Source organism: Bubalus bubalis, chromosome 17 (assembly GCF_019923935.1).
Source record: "Bubalus bubalis isolate 160015118507 breed Murrah chromosome 17, NDDB_SH_1, whole genome shotgun sequence".
NCBI lineage: Eukaryota > Metazoa > Chordata > Mammalia > Artiodactyla > Bovidae > Bubalus > Bubalus bubalis.
Window position 1 is genome coordinate 37409882 of NC_059173.1, and position 18213 is coordinate 37428094.

Consider the following 18213-nt stretch of genomic DNA (forward strand, 5'->3'; position numbering starts at 1 on the left):
CTGATCTAGAGGTCAGCCTTTGGAATAAGACTGTCAACATGTGGACTGCTGGCTCTCTCTTTAAAGCCCGATGTGGCAGTACCTCAGTCTCAGCATGGTCTGGGATAGCAGGAGCATCAGTTCACAAGGAGATCATGTCCTTTGGCGTATGGGGGACCCATGGCAGCAACCAAAGTGAAAGCCTCTTCCAGTGAGTGCTTGGAATCAAAACTGACTTTTTGAACTCAGTAGGCACCTGACATTTTTGGCAGTTCTTGTCAGTTGTGGGTCAAGGAAGTGAGAAGGGCTCAAGATTGAGGTTCTGGACTTGTTAATAACTTGTAGATGGGGCTAAAACAATTAACCGCTAAAATTAGCACTATGACTACTTTTATGCCTATAAACGGATAATGCCAGTCATATGGGTAATACAAGCAGAAAGAAAAGCCTCACTCACCTGCTGTTAGTTTTAAGATTATTATCCACTGCAATTTAGGGCTCCGATGAGGTTGCATATTTATGCTTTTTAAAAGTAGAAGTTAATATGATCATTTGCTCTACCCTGCTAATCTCGTTAATAAGCTAGATCCATTCCCACAGGTCTTTGGAATTAATCCCAATCATGTCCTCTTTGGCTGGTGTCACTCACAAGTTCTTGCCCTGTGATTCTTGGCTCTTTGATTTGAGTCCGTCGCTAGACCTCAACTCTCCTTGTCTGCCTGGCCCTCTTGGACTGTTCTGGGATAAACTGTCTAGACTGACAGAGATGCACTCTTTCCAGCCAAGCCTTTAACAGACAAATGCCCAACTTGCCCCTGCCCTCATTTCCTGCCGCTGAGCTGCCTCCTTGTGAGTGCTGGAGGATAAGCTGCAGCACTTGCCAAACAGGCCAAAGAGTTCACTCCGGTGCCCTGTATCTCTGTGCCAAGTGCTAGTCTTTTTGAGCTATTTCACACTCTGCTGCTTCACCTGTGGAATGTGAGGATTCAACTAGAAGGTCCCACTGTGCATTTTAAGAAACAAACATTATTTTTTGTGCTGGTGGTATTTGTATTGAGAAACACATACAGAAACAAAAAATATTTACTTCAAATGAAATGTGAATTTTTGCCTTGGAGTATTCATAGTACATTCATAGCTCTCAGTTTTGACAGGATCATGATGATACAGAATTGTTTAAAAGCTAAACCCTTCAAAAATGAAGTTTAAAAAAAAAAATGTATTTTCCCTCCTCATGAGGGAAAGATGGAGGTTGATTAGAAAGTTGATATAATGGAAAGAAATGCTGAAATCCTGGTATTAATTTTACCTTAAAAATCTGGAGTTTTTATTCACATCAACTTGATAATATAAGCAAAAGCAATGGAGAAATTTGCCCAAGACCTGGTCTTCCCACCTTATTCAAATTACTGTCTTTATTACTTTCCATATCTTAACAAGGGAAAAACTGAAAGTAAGGGAGGTGTGTGCACCACAATGACTGCACTCATACCTTCCATCACTGAAAATGAGAATGAGCAAGCAATTTGTTTTTCCACATTCAGAATCATATTCAAAAAAAAAAAAAAAAACCTCAATTTTTAATGGCATTAAGATTAGAAGCAATCAACAAAGGCAAGGAAATTCACTGTGGAGGAAATGAAATTCCACCTTAAATCACAAACCCAAGAAAACATAGTCTACTGGTTTGATCATATCAGGAATCCCCTGCCCAAACTCAAAAACAATCTCTTTTCCCTGTAACAGATCTTTTTAGTCATGCCAAAAGGTATATCTCATGCACGCAATCATGAAGATATTCTTTTGAATCAAATTCTTAAGACGCTCATTAAGTTAGGACCACTTGTATGTTTCTTTGAGATGCTTTTGACAAGAATTATAAACTACAAAAACTTTCTAAGTTTCAAACCTGAAAAGATTGTGTTTTATTTTTCTTTGGGTGGCAGGGGAGTGGGAAGGAGGCTAGTAAGTAAAGACAGGTCTACTTTTTATCTTTAGTGAAATCTCGATGAGTAAACTGAAAGGAAGATTGGGTTGGGGTTTATGCAAACTCAGTTTCTTCCTCTCTACCTCTCTACTCTGCTCTGCCTGCAGAGAGATTTACCTTTGTATCTCTCTATTCCTGCTCTTCACTCTCAGAACACTGCTAGTCTGTCCTGGGCAGTTCTAGTATTTCTAGTATGAACTTGTTCTGGAATGGACAAATTCAACATTTCTTAGGATCAGCCTATAAAAGCAGAGTCTCTAAACAAAAATATAACAAGATTTAGTGTTCCTTCAAACCAATGTGAACATGAATCATTTGATGCTCTGTGGCCATAAATGTCAAGAAATATTTATTAGATACCCATTTATATAACTGAATGAAATAAAATGTACAGTGAATACCATGGGCACAGTCCTGACCCTAAAAGGGACAGTTGATAACAATGATAGTAAGAGCAACTGCCACTTAGCAGGGACTTACCATGCGCCAGGCATTTATAGTCTCATTTAATCCCTGTGTGCATGCTGAAGTGCATCAGTCATGTCCAACTCTTTGTGACCCTATGGACCATAGCCCAGCAGGCTCCTCATCTATGGGACTTTCCAGGCGAGAATACTGGAGTGAATTGCTTTATCCTCCTCCAGGGATTTAATCCCTAAAGCTGCTGTAGTAATTAGATGCTATTATGACTCTTTATGGAGAAAGAAGCTAAGGATAAGAGACATTAAGCAATTTGTCCAAGGTTGTATGACATACACTGTTCTCATCTCTGAAGAACACACTACTGTGTTCACCTTGAGCCGAAGTGAAGGTTGAGCTTGTAGGACTGGAGATAGCCCCTTCTCCACCTGGGTGCTGGGTTATAAATACATAGGTGCATAGGCTCTTGGGATGGAGAGGAAAGTAGAGAAAAGAACAGTGTTTCTTCTCCGCATGGTCTGATACTGGTCTCCTGGCATGACTCCCTAGAGAGCAATAAGCAGCAAGAGGATACTAAAGGAACCAGAATATATCTATATAGGGTTTTTTGTGTGTGAGTGAGGGAGGAGGAAGTTTATAAAAGAAATATATTCTAATTAAAAATTTGAACAATGGAAAATGTATAAAATAATCTTACGAAAAGATTACTGTTGATAGTTTATGTATATTCTTCTAGATTTTTTCCCCACATATTAAAAATGCCCTCAATGAGATGATAACCATTTTATATTTCCACCATCAGCGTAAGAGAGTGCCTATCTTCCCATACTTTTGCCAGTACTAGATATTATTAATCTTTTTAACATGTTCCAGTGTAATGGGAGAAAATTCTTCTTATTTTTATTTAAGTTTCATTGTTACTAAGATTCAACATCTTTTCTTATGTTTATTTAGCTACTTGCCTTTTCCTTCTGTGAATTGCTAATTCTATCTTCTTTTTCTATTAAGAATTTAATGATTTTCTTATTGATTTTGATGATTCCTTGTATGTTAGGGATAGTTTAGCATTTGTCTGCTATACATATTGCAAATTTTGTTTCCTAATTTGTCTTTGTCCTCATTTTCTTCTTCTCCCTCTCCTCTTCCTCCTTCCTCTCCACCATGCCTGTCTCTCTCCTTTCCCAATATAGGTGTTTTAAATTTTTATGTCAAAAGTTTTTTATGACCTTTGAACTTCACATATTTATTAGAAAGGCTTTTCGTGCTTCCAAGAGCATGCAAGTATCAATTCATGCTTTCTTCTAGTAACTTTATTTGATCTAACTTTAATTCACTCAAATTTAGTTAGGAATCCATGTTTTCAGGTAAAATAATTTGCTTTAAAATGTGTATACTTTTAAAGCGAGCCAGAACAACCTCTGTGGTCAGGCTTGGTTGTGGACTGCCATTTTGTGGCTTCTAGTTACAAAGATTTCACATAAGAAATTAAACAAGAACAGACTCTGTTACATTGTTGATAGCTAAAAGGAGTATATACAGCTTGTAATTAAATGCAGGGAAAACTGTATAACTACCTGTTTGAAGGTAATAGCCTTCAAGCTCCATCTCCTGAGGAAGATTACATAACTGAGATTCTCTTCCAGATTCTGCATCTGCAAGATGGAGAAGTAATAGGTTTCAGGGAGCATTAATTGTGTTCTGTCCTCGTATGGGCTCTGGCATGGGTTAAGTCACTATGAGGGGTTTTAGGGAATTACAAATATGATCTCTACCACTCCCATAGTCATCTTTGTGGCATATTCTAAGCTTGTTTCAGAAAGAACTTACTAAAGTGGAGGTTCAGTTAAAGTCAAGTAGTGCTTATGGGTCCCCAGTTTGTATGTGATTTAGTGAGGGACGCTTTTGAAGATATGGAAAAAGCATTAGAAATGGCTCTCAGGGAGTCTTCAACTTGGTTAGAAAAATTAGATTTGCATTCAGAAAACAAATAAAAACACAAATAAGGATTCTATAAATGGTACCAAATTGATACAGGTATGTTTTAAATCATGAATGTAAAGTTGTAGAGGTGATGAAATTGAAGGCCTTGAAGAATGTGTAGGATTTGTGTGTACCAAGAAAAGGGCATTCCAGGCCTGGAGAACAGCATGAACTAAGACATAGACATGGGATTGCATGTGTCATTGTGCTTTTTTGCAGATGGTAGAGGAGAGAGAGAGGAGGTGTGATGGGACAGAGAGGAAGGGTCCAGGCCAAATATGCTGCAGCAGACACACCGAACTTGATAACCACAGAAGATTGCCATTATGGACTGAGTATTTTGGATGGAGAGGCACAACAGTGTATGCTAGTGCAAAGTTTGGTCACAAGGGCTGATCAGTAACTGGGAATTATAGGCTTTCACACGGAAGCTGAAGTTGTAGCTGTGGATGAAAGTATAAAGTTAGTAATAGCATTTACTGTCATTAACATAACCAATAATACGTCACTAACATAAAACATGATTTCAAGAATTTTTTTACATTCTCATTTATCACAAGCATTACAACAACCGTAGTAAGTTCTAGGTGTCATTTTACAGATGAAAACATTGAGATAGAGAGAGACTAAAAGACTTGCTCTAGAAGAGAGAGATGTCCTCAATAACACTACAATGTCTGCCTCTTCAGGATCTTCTTTAGAAAAGCCACTTATAAAATCAGTCCAGACAGAGGCCACATTTCAAAGTATAGATGCCAAGTTCTTACCCTCTTCTGAACGCACCTTTGGGTATAAGTCAAGATGAGGATGGGGTCACAGTGTCTTGGTGACATTTGTAGTCTCACTATATGATCAACCTTCCAGAGGATTAGAAATGTGAAACAAGGTTCACAGAGCAGAAAAAAGTCTTTTTAGGTGAAAAATTGTTCATTTTTTGACTGAGTGATTTTTCTCTGGTCATTGAGTCATGATTGCTTAATGTTGCCAGGTGCTTCAATAATTCCCTCTTTCCTTTTTTGACTATTAGGTACTTTCTCTCACTTTTCCTATTCGATTTTGGGGATTTTTCAGATTCTAATTTACTATAGAGGAGAGAAAACCATTGATTGTTATAACTATGTAATATTTAGGTAAATCAAGTCAAAGAATAACCAAGAATCTTGCCCAGGACAACAAAGTTCTCTCTTAGCAATAGGACTGAAACATCTTAACATTCGTCTTTGGATTTTTATTATCCAAGCACATTTAAAGCACTGACTTCTGGGATATTGGGCTAATTTCTTTCCTGAGAACCAATAAATGTAGCTTTAAGAATTCTCAAGTTCCTAAAAGCAAAGGAGGTCATTCTCTTGATAGCCTTTGGCCAGTCAAATGGCCACTTGATAGAAAATTGAGGAGACAGGAAGTCTGACAGATCATTTTCCTAAAGTTGACCTCCTCAAAAAGCACTTATGAGAAAGTTATTTTCTAAAATGAGCAGAAATCCATTTTCCTAGAATATTGACTCATGAATCTAAGGCTGAAATCAAATCTAGTGTTTAATAATGTGAACCCAGAATGAGCCTTGGATCCACTGCTTTACTCCAAGGAGCAAAGGAGCATAGCCTCCATGGCTATTTTGGATTGCCCTTTTTTTCATTTGTATTTTCAGAACAGATAGTGCACGATATTTCAAATATGGAATGTGAATGGCCACCTTCTGCCATTTCAAACAGAAACCCTGCTACATGTTGTTTTGGGGATTTTTTTAAAGGACAACCGAAGATCAGTTGATTTATTTGATGTACCCATGTTTTCATGAAAATATCTCATTTGGGTTTGTAAGAATTATTTAGTAGACATATAGATTTGATAGATAATGTACTAGCAAACTGTTGTTTGCACCCCCATACTATGTATCAAATTTACAAACTTGTCTTCAGCCCCACTATAGCTACCCAGGTCCAAGCCAGTCACTATCATCTCTTGCCTGGGCCACCATAATTGCCTCCTGGCTGGATTTGTAGCAGCCTGAATATTTTTTCAGTCAAAAGCCACTTCATATTCTATGCTGCTCAAAACCTCCCATGACTTAGAAGACCCTTAGTAACCAGGCCTTTGCTCGCTTTCCAGTCTTGTTTTGTTCTACACTTGCCCCTGCCCTCTGGCCTCCATTTGGTTTTAAAACTTAACCAAGGTCTTCCTCCCTAACGCTGTTGCACAGTTGGTTTCCTCTTCCTGGAAGGCTGCCCCTCTCACTTGGTATGACAGCCTGTTTCTCCTCTTTATCTCAACTTCATGTCAGTGCCACAGAGAAACCTTCCCTTGGCACCCTATCTAAGTGGGACCCCACCATTTTTAATCCATTTCTTTCTCCTGTTTGTTTCTTTTATACTATTTATATTTATTTGTTACCTGTTTTGTTTTAATTTGTTTTTCTTACTGGAAAATTTGAAAGCTCTTTGGTTACAGGGCTATCTCTGTTAGTTCACTAGCATTCACTTAGCACCTGGTACCATGCCAGGAACACAATGGGTTCTTCTACATATTGATTTTCATGTGTTTCAAAAAAGGAACCGCAGTGCATTTTTGCTAGTCATTTTTTGAAAATAAAAGAATAGTTTGAGATCTGATTGTTGTCAGCAAGCTTTACTTTGAGAAGAGAAGCAAGTTTGGGTTGGTGATAAAGGTAACCCAGACATGTCTGTGTGTCATTTGAGACACTGGTCTCTAGGCTAAAATGTTTTCATGCCCTGATTAATCAGTATATACTTGCATTGGTAGAATTACAATACGTCTATATTCAATTACCAAGAGCTATAGGAAAATCAAGCATGTTGAAAAGAAAACAAGATAAGGAAGGGTCTGGAAACCATAGAGTTTTATACTCGAAGGCTGTAAAGAAAAGGAGGAACAGAAGATGAGAATTTTAATGTCAGCTGGGCATAGAATTATTAAAAAAGGAGATGAACATCAAAGTGTTATATGGAAGAGGTATTCAATTTATTCTAAATTTTTTCAGAAAGAGAACCAAACATCAGGGAAACATATTTCTGATCATCATAAAGAAAAACTTGCACAGTTGCCCCAAAATAAAATAAACTTCCTTGTTAAGAATTAAGTTTTTTGTCATGACAGATGGTTGGGCCAGACCAATAACATCTTCAAATATATTAGTGTGGAAATTCTTACACATAGTGACTTGTACAAAATAAACATCCAATTTATGTTGGTAAATAATTGCAACTAGGTGAAGTGATGGACATGTTAATTAACTTGATTGTGATAATAATTTGACCATATATGCACATGTCAAAACATCACATTGTGTACCATAAACATGCATGGTTTTTATTTGTCAATTATAGCTTTGATAAAACTGGAAAAAATCATCTTTAGTGAATAAAGGCATGTATTCTAGTGCAAGCTTAGGCCAGGTGGCTACAGAGGTCAAGAAGAATGCTGATACTCCTTGATGTGTCTGGCGTCTCCTCTGTACTGATGTCAGAGATACAGAGAGAGCAATCAGCCCTTGCTCCCTGCCTTAACAGAGGATTTTAGAGGAGGTAAAAACCCCTGAGCTGATGCCAAAGTTTTCTTAGAGGAGTTGTATGAATTGGTCCTCAGGGGATGAAGAAAAACAGGATAGAGAAACTGTAACATTTCAGAGAATTAGTACAAAGGTCCAGAGATAACACTGAGTATGATATAAGGGACAGCGAGCAAACAAGCTGGTTAGAGTGATACATGTCCCCAGGGGCAGGAAGAAATGAGGCAGCAGGCACATCAGAGCCAGACTGGGGAGTTTGGGCTTGATGCAGGAGAGACATGGAAGTTCTGTAAATTATTAAGCAGAGGAGGGACATCATCACAATGTGTGAGGAACATTTGCCTGATGGATGCTCACCACAAAGAGCTGTGCCTTTTAAACTGGGGTGCACTACCCTCACACTCGTACACCAAAACGTTGGCCAAGCATTAATTTTACTCGAAGGTTTTGAAGTAAAGATAATTTAACTTGTAAGTAATTGATATTATTTTTTACCAAGCAAGTATGATAAAACCTAAGACTTGAGAGAAATTCTCTACACGTTGCAGAATGGCTGTAAGTTCTGTTCCAGGGGCTACCTAGCTCTCTTAGACTCTATGTGGAAGTTGGTCCTTGGATGGGAAAGTGTGAACAGCCCACTAGAGCAGGTGAAAGATCAGAATGTCTTCTGATTAATAAACACTGAGAATGTGCTGCTCTGAGCATGTGCTAAGTGTTGCAGGGTAGAAAGGTGAAGGCAGTGCTGCCCTGGAGTAACTGTTCATCTCATGGGGGAGACAGGTACATATACAGGTAACTTTGATATATTTTGGAAACCAATAAGAAAACAACTCTTCCCAGAAGGGAGCCTTGGGATAGTATAAGAAACATCTAGAGAATTTAGTGGCAAACTGAATGCAGAGGCTAAAAGGGATGAGACAAAGACCAGACCAGGATTTCTGTCCTGGGAGGCCCAAAGAATGAAGCCGCTGCTAACAGAAAATGATAGAGATGTGATGGGCCAAGTGGCCCAGTAGCAGCTGTTACTAAACAACTTCTGTTTAGTACAGACGAGAACTCATGCCTGGGAAGAAAACACATGAAAAAGACAAACACCCACTTAGAGAACTTGCTTGCACCCACACTGTCTGACCTCGCTCTGTAGCTCTCCCACCTACCTGTGTTCATGAGCTCATTTACATCAATGATTCTAAGACCCAGGTTCTGATACTTTCCAATTTTTAACTTACCCTTCCTTTTGAGAAGGAAACCAGTTGAAAACTCCAGACTAACCTTTTCAATAAAGAACCTAGAATCCTGCAGCTTCTGATAAGAATTAGAATGAAGATCTAACTCATAGAAGTGGAATATACTTTGCAGAAGTTGGCATTTGAGCTATATGTGTGACTTAGAGTTCCAGTTTTTTCGAAGAAAAAATTGTAGCAAACTCAAAACATAGTTTCTGCCTTTCTTACAGAGCAGTGGTTTACATTCATCAAATTGAATTGAATTGAAAACCAGTGGCACACTGGTAAATGAAGTCATTTGTTATTAATAATGGTTTTAAAGTAATTGTTGTTTAGTCACTAAATCATGTCTGATTCTTTTGTGACCCCATGGACTATAACCTGCAGGGCTTCTCTGTCCATGGGGTTTCCCAGGCAAGAATACTGGAGTAGGTTGCAGTTTCCTTCTCCAGGGGATCTTACTGACTCAGGGATTGAACCTATGTCTCCTGCATTAGCAGGCAGGTTCTTTACCACTGACCCACCTAATAATCACAAATAACTAGCTATTGTTACTTGTTGCTATGCACTCTTCTAAATCAGCAATAGTGCAAGAGGTGAATTTATTTGTCATACAACCAAATTTGGTGGACATTGTTATTATCTGTGTTTTATGGATGAGATAAATGAAGCAGGAGAGGTGAACCTATTTGTCCAAAGCAATATAGTTAGAAAGTGGTAGAAGCTTGATTAAGAACTCCATGCTTAAAAGCTCAAACACTGTGCTTGACTCGCTAACAATACTAATCATTGCAAATGATTTATATACATACATTTTTAAATGGTTATCCCTATGTAGCTCTCTCAGTAGGTATTCCCTTAAGTAGGAGTGGGAGAGAACAAGTAGGTTACATTGAGAATACCAGAAATTGCATCCATCTCAGGTAAACCCAAAACCCATAGGAGTATATGATGCCCAGACATGTCATCTGAGTGCACATCTCAGGAGAAAAAAACTTTTCAGACTTCTGACAGAAAGTTAATCGATGCTCAGTTAAATTCCACACAGCATTTGCAATAACTCAGGGAGCGACATTTTGAGTGTATTGCCAATTAACAGGAGCATATGCCACATTTTGGAGCAAATTTATCTCAAAGGATTTCAGAAATGTGGGCCAACTTTAGATGGTTATTTCAAGCTATGAGCAGATCACCCTCAGCAGCTGGTTCTTTAGAGACTGCATCAGACCTGGTTTGTGCGCCTCCCAGGTTCACTCAGCCCTGCTTGCCCTCCAGGTTCTCACTGTTCTCGCTGCTTGGTCCGTGGAGTGCCCTGGCCAGCACCATCTCCTAATAACACACCTGCTGCCACTCCCTCCTCAGAGTGATCACACGCCTCTTTGTTGGGCCTGTTGGAAACACAGACAAGATCTGACCAGACCTACAGAGGCTTTGACTTGTCACATCACTCTGGTCTCAAATGAAGCATCTTACTGTAAGGCATGGTCTTCAGCTTCTTCAGTAGCTGGCTGGGCAAACCAAGAAGGGCAGGAGAGTTAATGTTCCATGTTGCAAACTTTGACCATTGATACATGGATGGTGGAAAGGAGGGGATAATTCCTCCCCTTGATGAACTGTTTTAAAGCACTGTAGTTTCAAACAGCCTGTTTGAAATATTAATATATCCTATGCAACTGGGCAGTCAATTGTGTTTCCTTGTGAACCTGGCCAGTTTGTTAATGCAGCAGCTTGTATTTGCTTCCTCTCCATTCCTGCCTCATGTTCCTCTCCCTCTGACTGCTGCTGCCCTAAGATTGTACCACCTCATAAAACCTCAGACTTTGTTTTCTTAGGAACTTGGGCTAAGTCGGACTAATTACCCACTATATAAATGGCTATTGATCTTATACACACATGTGCCCTCAGATAATCTCTCTTCAAGAAATTTCCTGCTCCTCGAATTCTACTACTTATTTCATTTATCTCTTTCAGCCATTCTCCAAAGTATTGGTTATACAGGAGTTATAAAGATAATGAAAAACAAACTTTCTAAAAAAAAAAAAATACATTCTGATTGCTGGTAATGAATGAAGTTTAGGAAACATGTAGGCCTTTAGAAGCCTGTTAAAATAGGAAATAGAAGTGGAAAAAGCACTGAACAAAAGTGCTTTGTTTAGATCTTAGGGGGAAAGTATTCAGTCTTTTACCATTGAGTATGTATGTACGTGAGGTCGCAAAGAGTTGGACATGACTGAGCACACACATGCACAAACACACACATGCACACATATGACATTAGATGTAGGTTTTACATAGATGTATTTTATCAACATGAGGATGTTCTCATCTATTCCTAGTTATCTGAGAGATTTTTTATTATCATGAATAGGTGTTGAATTATATCAAATGCTTCTTTCTGTATCTGTTGAGATTATCATATGATTTATTCCTTTGTTCTATTAATATGGTGACCTACATTAATTAATTTTTTGAATATTAGACTAATCTTGCAACCGTAGGATAAACGTCACTTGGTCATGACATATTATCATTTTTATATCTTACTGAATTTTATTTGTAAATATTTTGTTCAGGCTTTTTGCATTTAAGTTCATGGGGAATAATGATCTATATTTTTCTTTTTGTGATGTCTATCTGATTTTGGTATCAGAGTAATACTGGCCTTATAAAATGAGTTTGAAAATGATCCCTCCTCCTCAATTTTTATTTAATAAAAAATATTTAATTTTCTATTAAATATTTAATAGAATCCCTGTGAAGAATTTGGGCTTGAAATTTTCTTCATGAAAAGGTTTATATTATGAATTCAATCTTTTTAGTAGATATAGTACTACTCAGTTTCCTATTTCTTCTTGCAAGTGTTTTAGTAATTTGTGACTTTCAAGGAATTTATTCCTTTCATTTGGCTGTCAAAAATTTTGGCATAAAGTTGCCAACATTTCCTAATTACCTAGGAAATGTTCCTAGTTACCCAGGAAATGTTCCCAATTACCCTTTTAATATGTATAGGATCTGTATTGGTGTTTCCTTTCACATTTTTTATTTTGGTGACTTGAATTTTCTCTCTTTTTGTCTAATTATAGCTAGAGGGTTATGAATTTTGTTAATTTTTAAAAGAAGCAGCTCTGGTTTCAGTGATTTTATCTGGTGGTTTGTTGTTGTTGTTGTTGTTGTTGTTTTTCATTTTATATTTGAATGATTTTGCTCCTGTGTTTATTACTTTCTTACTTTTACTTACCAGCCTGTAAGGAAACTATTGTCTAGTGGATTCATTTGTATCTCTAAGGAAAGCCCACCAGACTATCTCTAATACCACTTGGGCTTTTATTACAAATGGCAGTTTTTCAAAAGTAAACTACCAGAATACAGAAAGGCCATTCCAAACACAGCAATCTAAAGACAATGAAAAGGCAGAGAAATACTCAGCAGGTAAAGGAACATGATAAATGCCCACCAAACCAAACAAAAAAGGAGGAGATAGGGAGTCTACCTGAAATAGAATTCAGAATAATGATAGTAAAAACGATCCAAAATCTTGAAAACAAAATGGAGTTACAGATAAATAGCCTGGAGACAAGGATTGAGAAGATGCAAGAAATGTTTAACAAGGACCTAGAAGAAATAAAAGAGTCAGTCAATAATGAATAATGCAATAAATGAGATCAAAAACACTCTGGAGGGAAACAACAGTAGAATAATGGAGGCAGAAGATAGGATAAGTGAGGTAGAACTTAGAATGGTGGAAATAAATGAAGCAGAGAGGAAAAAAGGAAAAAGAATTAAAAGAAATGAGGACAACCTCAGAGAACTCTAGGACAATGTTAAATGCCCCAACATTTGAATCAAAGGAGTCCCAGAAGAAGAAGACAAAAAGAAAGACCATGAGAAAATACTTGAGGAGGTAATCGTTGAAAACTTCCCTAAAATGGGGAAGGAAATAATCACCCAAGTCCAAGAAACCCAGAGAGTTCCAAACAGGATAAACCCAAGGCGAAACACCCCAAGACACATATTAATCAAATTAACAAAGATCAAACACAAAGAACAAATATTAAAAGCAGCAAGGGAAAAACAACAAATAACACACAAGGGGATTCTCATAAGGACAGTAGCTGACCTTTCAATAGAAACTCATTAGGCCAGAAGGGAATGGCAGGACATACTTAAAGTGATGAAAGAGAAAAACCTACAACCCAGATTACTGTACCCAGCAAGGATCTCATTCAAATATGAAGGAGAAATCAAAAGCTTTACATACAAGGAAAAGCTGAGAGAATTCAGTACCACCAAACCAGCTCTCCAACAAATGCTAAAGGATCTTCTCTAGACAGGAAACACAGAAAAGGTATATAAACTTGAACCCAAAACAACAAAATAAATGGCAACAGGATCATACTTATTAATAATTACCTTAAATGTAAATGGGTTGAATGCCCCAACCAAAAGACAAAGACAGCTGAATGAATACAAAAACAAGACCTCTATATATGCTGTCTACAAGAGTCCCATCTCAAAAAAAGGAACACATACAGACTGAAACTGAAGGTCTGGAAAAAGATATTTCGTGCAAATGGAGACCAAAAGAAAGCAGAAGTAGCAATACTCATATCAGATAAAATACACTTTGAAATAAAGGCTGTGAAAAGAGACAAAGAAGGACACTACATAATGATCAAAGGATCACTCCAAGAAGAAGATATAATAATTATAAATATATGTGCACCCAACATAGGAGCACCACAATATGGAAGGCAAATGCTAATAACCCAATAATAGTGGGAGACTTTAATACCCCACTTACACCTATGGATAGATCAACTAAACAAAATTAGCAAGGAAACACAAACTTTAAATGCTACAATGGACCAGTTAGACCTAATTGATATCTATAGGACATTTCACCCTAAAACAATGAATTTCACCTTTTTCTCAAGTGCATATGGAACCTTCTCCAGGATAGATCACATCCTGGGCCATAAATCTAGCCTTGGTAAATTCAAAAAAATTGAAATCATTTCAAGCACCTTTTCTGACCACAATGCAGTAAGATTAGATATCAATTACAGGAAAAAAAAAAACTATTAAAAATTCCAACATATGGAGGCTAAACAACACACTTCTGATAACCAACAAATCACAGAAGAAATCAAAAAAGAAATCAAAATATGCATAGAAATGAATGAAAATGAAAACACAACAACCCAAAACCTGTGGGACACTGTAAAAGCAGTGCTAAGGGGAAGATTCATATCAATACAGGCTTACCTCAAGAAACAAGAAAAAAGTCAAATAACCTAACTCTACACCTAAAGCAACTAGAAAAGGAGGAAATGAAGAACCCCAGGGTTAGTAGAAGGAAAGAAATCTTAAAAATCAGGGCAGAAATAAATGCAAAAGAAACAAAAGAGACCATAGCAAAAATCAACAAAGCTAAAAGCTGGTTCTTTGAGAAGATAAATAAAATTGACAAACCATTAGCCAGACTCATCAAGAAACAAAGGAAGAAGAATCAAATCAACAAAATTAGAAATGAAAATGGAGAAATCACAACAGACAACACAGAAATACAAAGGATCATAAAAGACTACTATCAGCAACTATATGCCAGTAAAATGGACAATTTGGAAGAAATGGACAAATTCTTAGAAAAGTATAACTTTCCAAAACTGAACCAGGAAGAAATAGAAAATCTTAACAGACCTATCACAAGCACAGAAATCGAAACTGTAATCAGAAATCTTCCAGCAAACAAAAGCCCAGGACCAGACGGCTTCACAGCTGAATTCTACCAAAAATTTAGAGAAGAGCTAACACCTATCCTACTTAAACTCTTCAAGAAAATTGCAGAGGAAGGTAAACTTCCAAACTCATTCTATGAGGCCACCATCACCCTAATACCAAAACCAGACAAAGATGCCACAAAAAAAGAAAACTACAGGCCAATATCACTGATGAACATAGATGCAAAAATCCTTAACAAAATTCTAGCAATCAGAATCCAACAACATATTAAAAAGATTATACATCATGACCAAGTGGGCTTTATCCAAGGGATGCAAGGATTCTTTATCTGCAAATCAATCAATGTAATACACCACATTAACAAATTGAAAGATAAAAACTTTATGATTATCTCAATAGATGCAGAGAAAGCCTTTGACAAAATTCAACATCCATTTATGATAAAAAAAAAAAAAAGTCCAGAAAGCAGGAATAGAAGGAACATGTCTCAACATAATAAAAGATATATGACAAAGCCTTAGCAAACCTTATCCTCAATGGTGAAAAATTGAAAGCATTTCCCCTAAAATCAGGAACAAGACAAGGGTGCCCATTCTCACCACTACTATTCAACATAGTTTTGGAAGTTTTAGCCACAGCAATCAGAGAAGAAAAAGAAATAAAAGGAATCCATATTGGAAAAGAAGTAAAACTCTCACTGTTTGCAGATGACATGATCCTCTACATAGAAAACCCTAAAGACTCCACCAGAAAATTACTAGAGCTAATCAATGAATATAGTAAAGTTGCAGGGTATAAAATTAACACACAGAAATCCCTTGCATTCCTATACACTAACAATGAGAAAACATAGAAATTAAGCAAACAATCACATTCACCATTGCAATGAAAAGAATAAAATACTTAGGAATATATCTACCTAAAAAAAACAAAAGACCTATATATAGAAAACTATAAAACACTGATGAAAGAAATCAAAGAAGATACAAATAGATGGAGAAATATACCATGTTCATGGATTGGAAGAATCAGTATAGTGAAAGTTAGCATGCAAAGCAATCTACAGATTCAATGCAATCCCTATCAAGCTACCAATGGTATTTTTCAGAGAACTAGAACAAATAATTTCACAATTTGTATGGAAATACAAAAAAACTCAAATAGCCAAAGCAATCTTGAGAAAGAAGAATGGACCTGGAGAAATCAACCTGCCTGACGTCAGGCTTTACTACAAAGCTGCAGTCGTCAAGACAGTATGGTACTGGCACAAAGGCGGAAATATAGATCAATGGAACAAAATAGAAAGCCCAGAGATAAATCCATGCACCTATGGACACCTTATCTTTGACAAAGGAAACAAGAATATACATTGGAGAAAAGACAATCTCTTTAACAAGTGGTGCTGGGAAAACTGGTCAACCACTTGTAAAAGAATGAAACTAGAACACTTTCTAACACCATACACAAAAATAAGCTCAAAATGGATTAAAGATCTAAACATAAGACCAAAAACTATAAAACTCCTAGAGGAAAACATAGGCAAAACACTCTGGCATAAATCACAGCAGGATCCTCTATGACCCACCTCCCAGAGTAATGGATATAAAAGCAAAAATAAACAAATAAGACCTAATTAAACTTAAAAGCTTTTGCACAATGAAGGAAACTATAAGCAAGGTGAAAAGACAGCCTTCAGAATGGGAGAAAATTATAGCAAATGAAGCAACTGACAAAGAATCTCAAAAATACACAAGCAATTCCTACAGCTCAATTCAAGAAAAATAAATGACCCAATCAAAAAATGGGCCAAAGAACTAAACAGACATTTCTCTAAAGAATTCATACAGATGGCTATCAACATCACTCATTATTGGAGAAATGCAAATCAAAACCACAAGTCTACAAACAAAAAATGCTGGAAAGGGTGTGGAGAAAAGGGAATCCTCTTATACTCTTATATGTTGGGGGGAATGCAAACTAGTACAGCCACTATGGAGAACAGTGTGGAGATTCCTTAAAAAACTGGAAATAGAACTGCCATATGACCCAGCAATCCCACTGCTGGGCATATGCACAGAGGAAGCCAGAATTGAAAGAGACACGTGTACCCCAATGTTCATTGCAGCACTGTTTATAATAGCCAGGACATGGAAGCAACCTAGATGTCCATCGGCATCTAGGATGGATAAGAAAGGTGTGGTACAATGGAATATTACTCAGCCATTAAAAAGAATACATTTGAATCAGTTTTAATGAGGTGGATGAAACTGGAGCCTATTATACAGAGTGAAGTAAGTCACAACAAAAAACACCAATACAGTATACTAACGCATGTATATGGAATTTAGAAAGATGGTAACAATGACCCTATATGTGAGACAGCAAAAGAGACACAAATGTATAGAACAGTCTCTTGGACTCTGTGGGAGAAGGCAAGGGTGGGATGATTTGAGAGAATAGCGTTGAAATGTGTATATTATCATATGTGAAACAGATCGCCAGTCCCGGTTCGATGCATGAGACAGGGTGCTCAGGGCTGGTGCACTGGGATGACTCAGAGGGATGGGATAGGGAGGGAGATGAGAGGGGTGTTCAGGATGGGGGACACATGTACACCCATGGCAGATTCATGTCAATGTATGGCAAAACCCACTACAATATTGTAAAGTAATTAGCCTCCAATTAAATAAAATTTTTAAAAGAAAAAAAAGTAAACTTAAGAAGCTACTTTCTTATTATCTGAGGTACTAGTGTTCTGATTACTTTAAGGGCTGTTTGAATGCTGTTTTCTGATGGCTGTTTTTAATTTGTTCTAGCTTTATTGGAATATAATTGCCATATAATATTGTATAAATTTAAGATGTACAACATGATTTTATATATATATATATATATATATAGTGAAAGGACTACCACAGTAAGGTTAGGTAACACATATATCATCTCTTATAGTTACCTTTGTGTGTGTGTGTGTGTGTGTGTGTGTGTGTGTGTGGTGAGAACATTTAAAATCTACTCATTTCATGTATCCATTACAGTACTGTTAACTATAGTCACCATACTATGCTACTGCTACTTAGTCACTCAGTCATGTCCAACTCTTTATGACCTCATGGACTGTAACCTGCCAGGCTTCTCTGTTCATGATTATTCTCCAGGCAATATCACTGAAGTGGGTTGCCATGCCCTCCTCCAGGACATCTTCCCAACCCAGGGATCGAACCGAGGTCTCCGCGTTGCAGGCGGATTCTTTACCATCTCAGCCACCAGGGAAGCCCCACAATACTATACATTCGATTAAATATTTTAAACATTGCAATTAGAGAAAATGAGAAAAGTTAGTGTGGAAA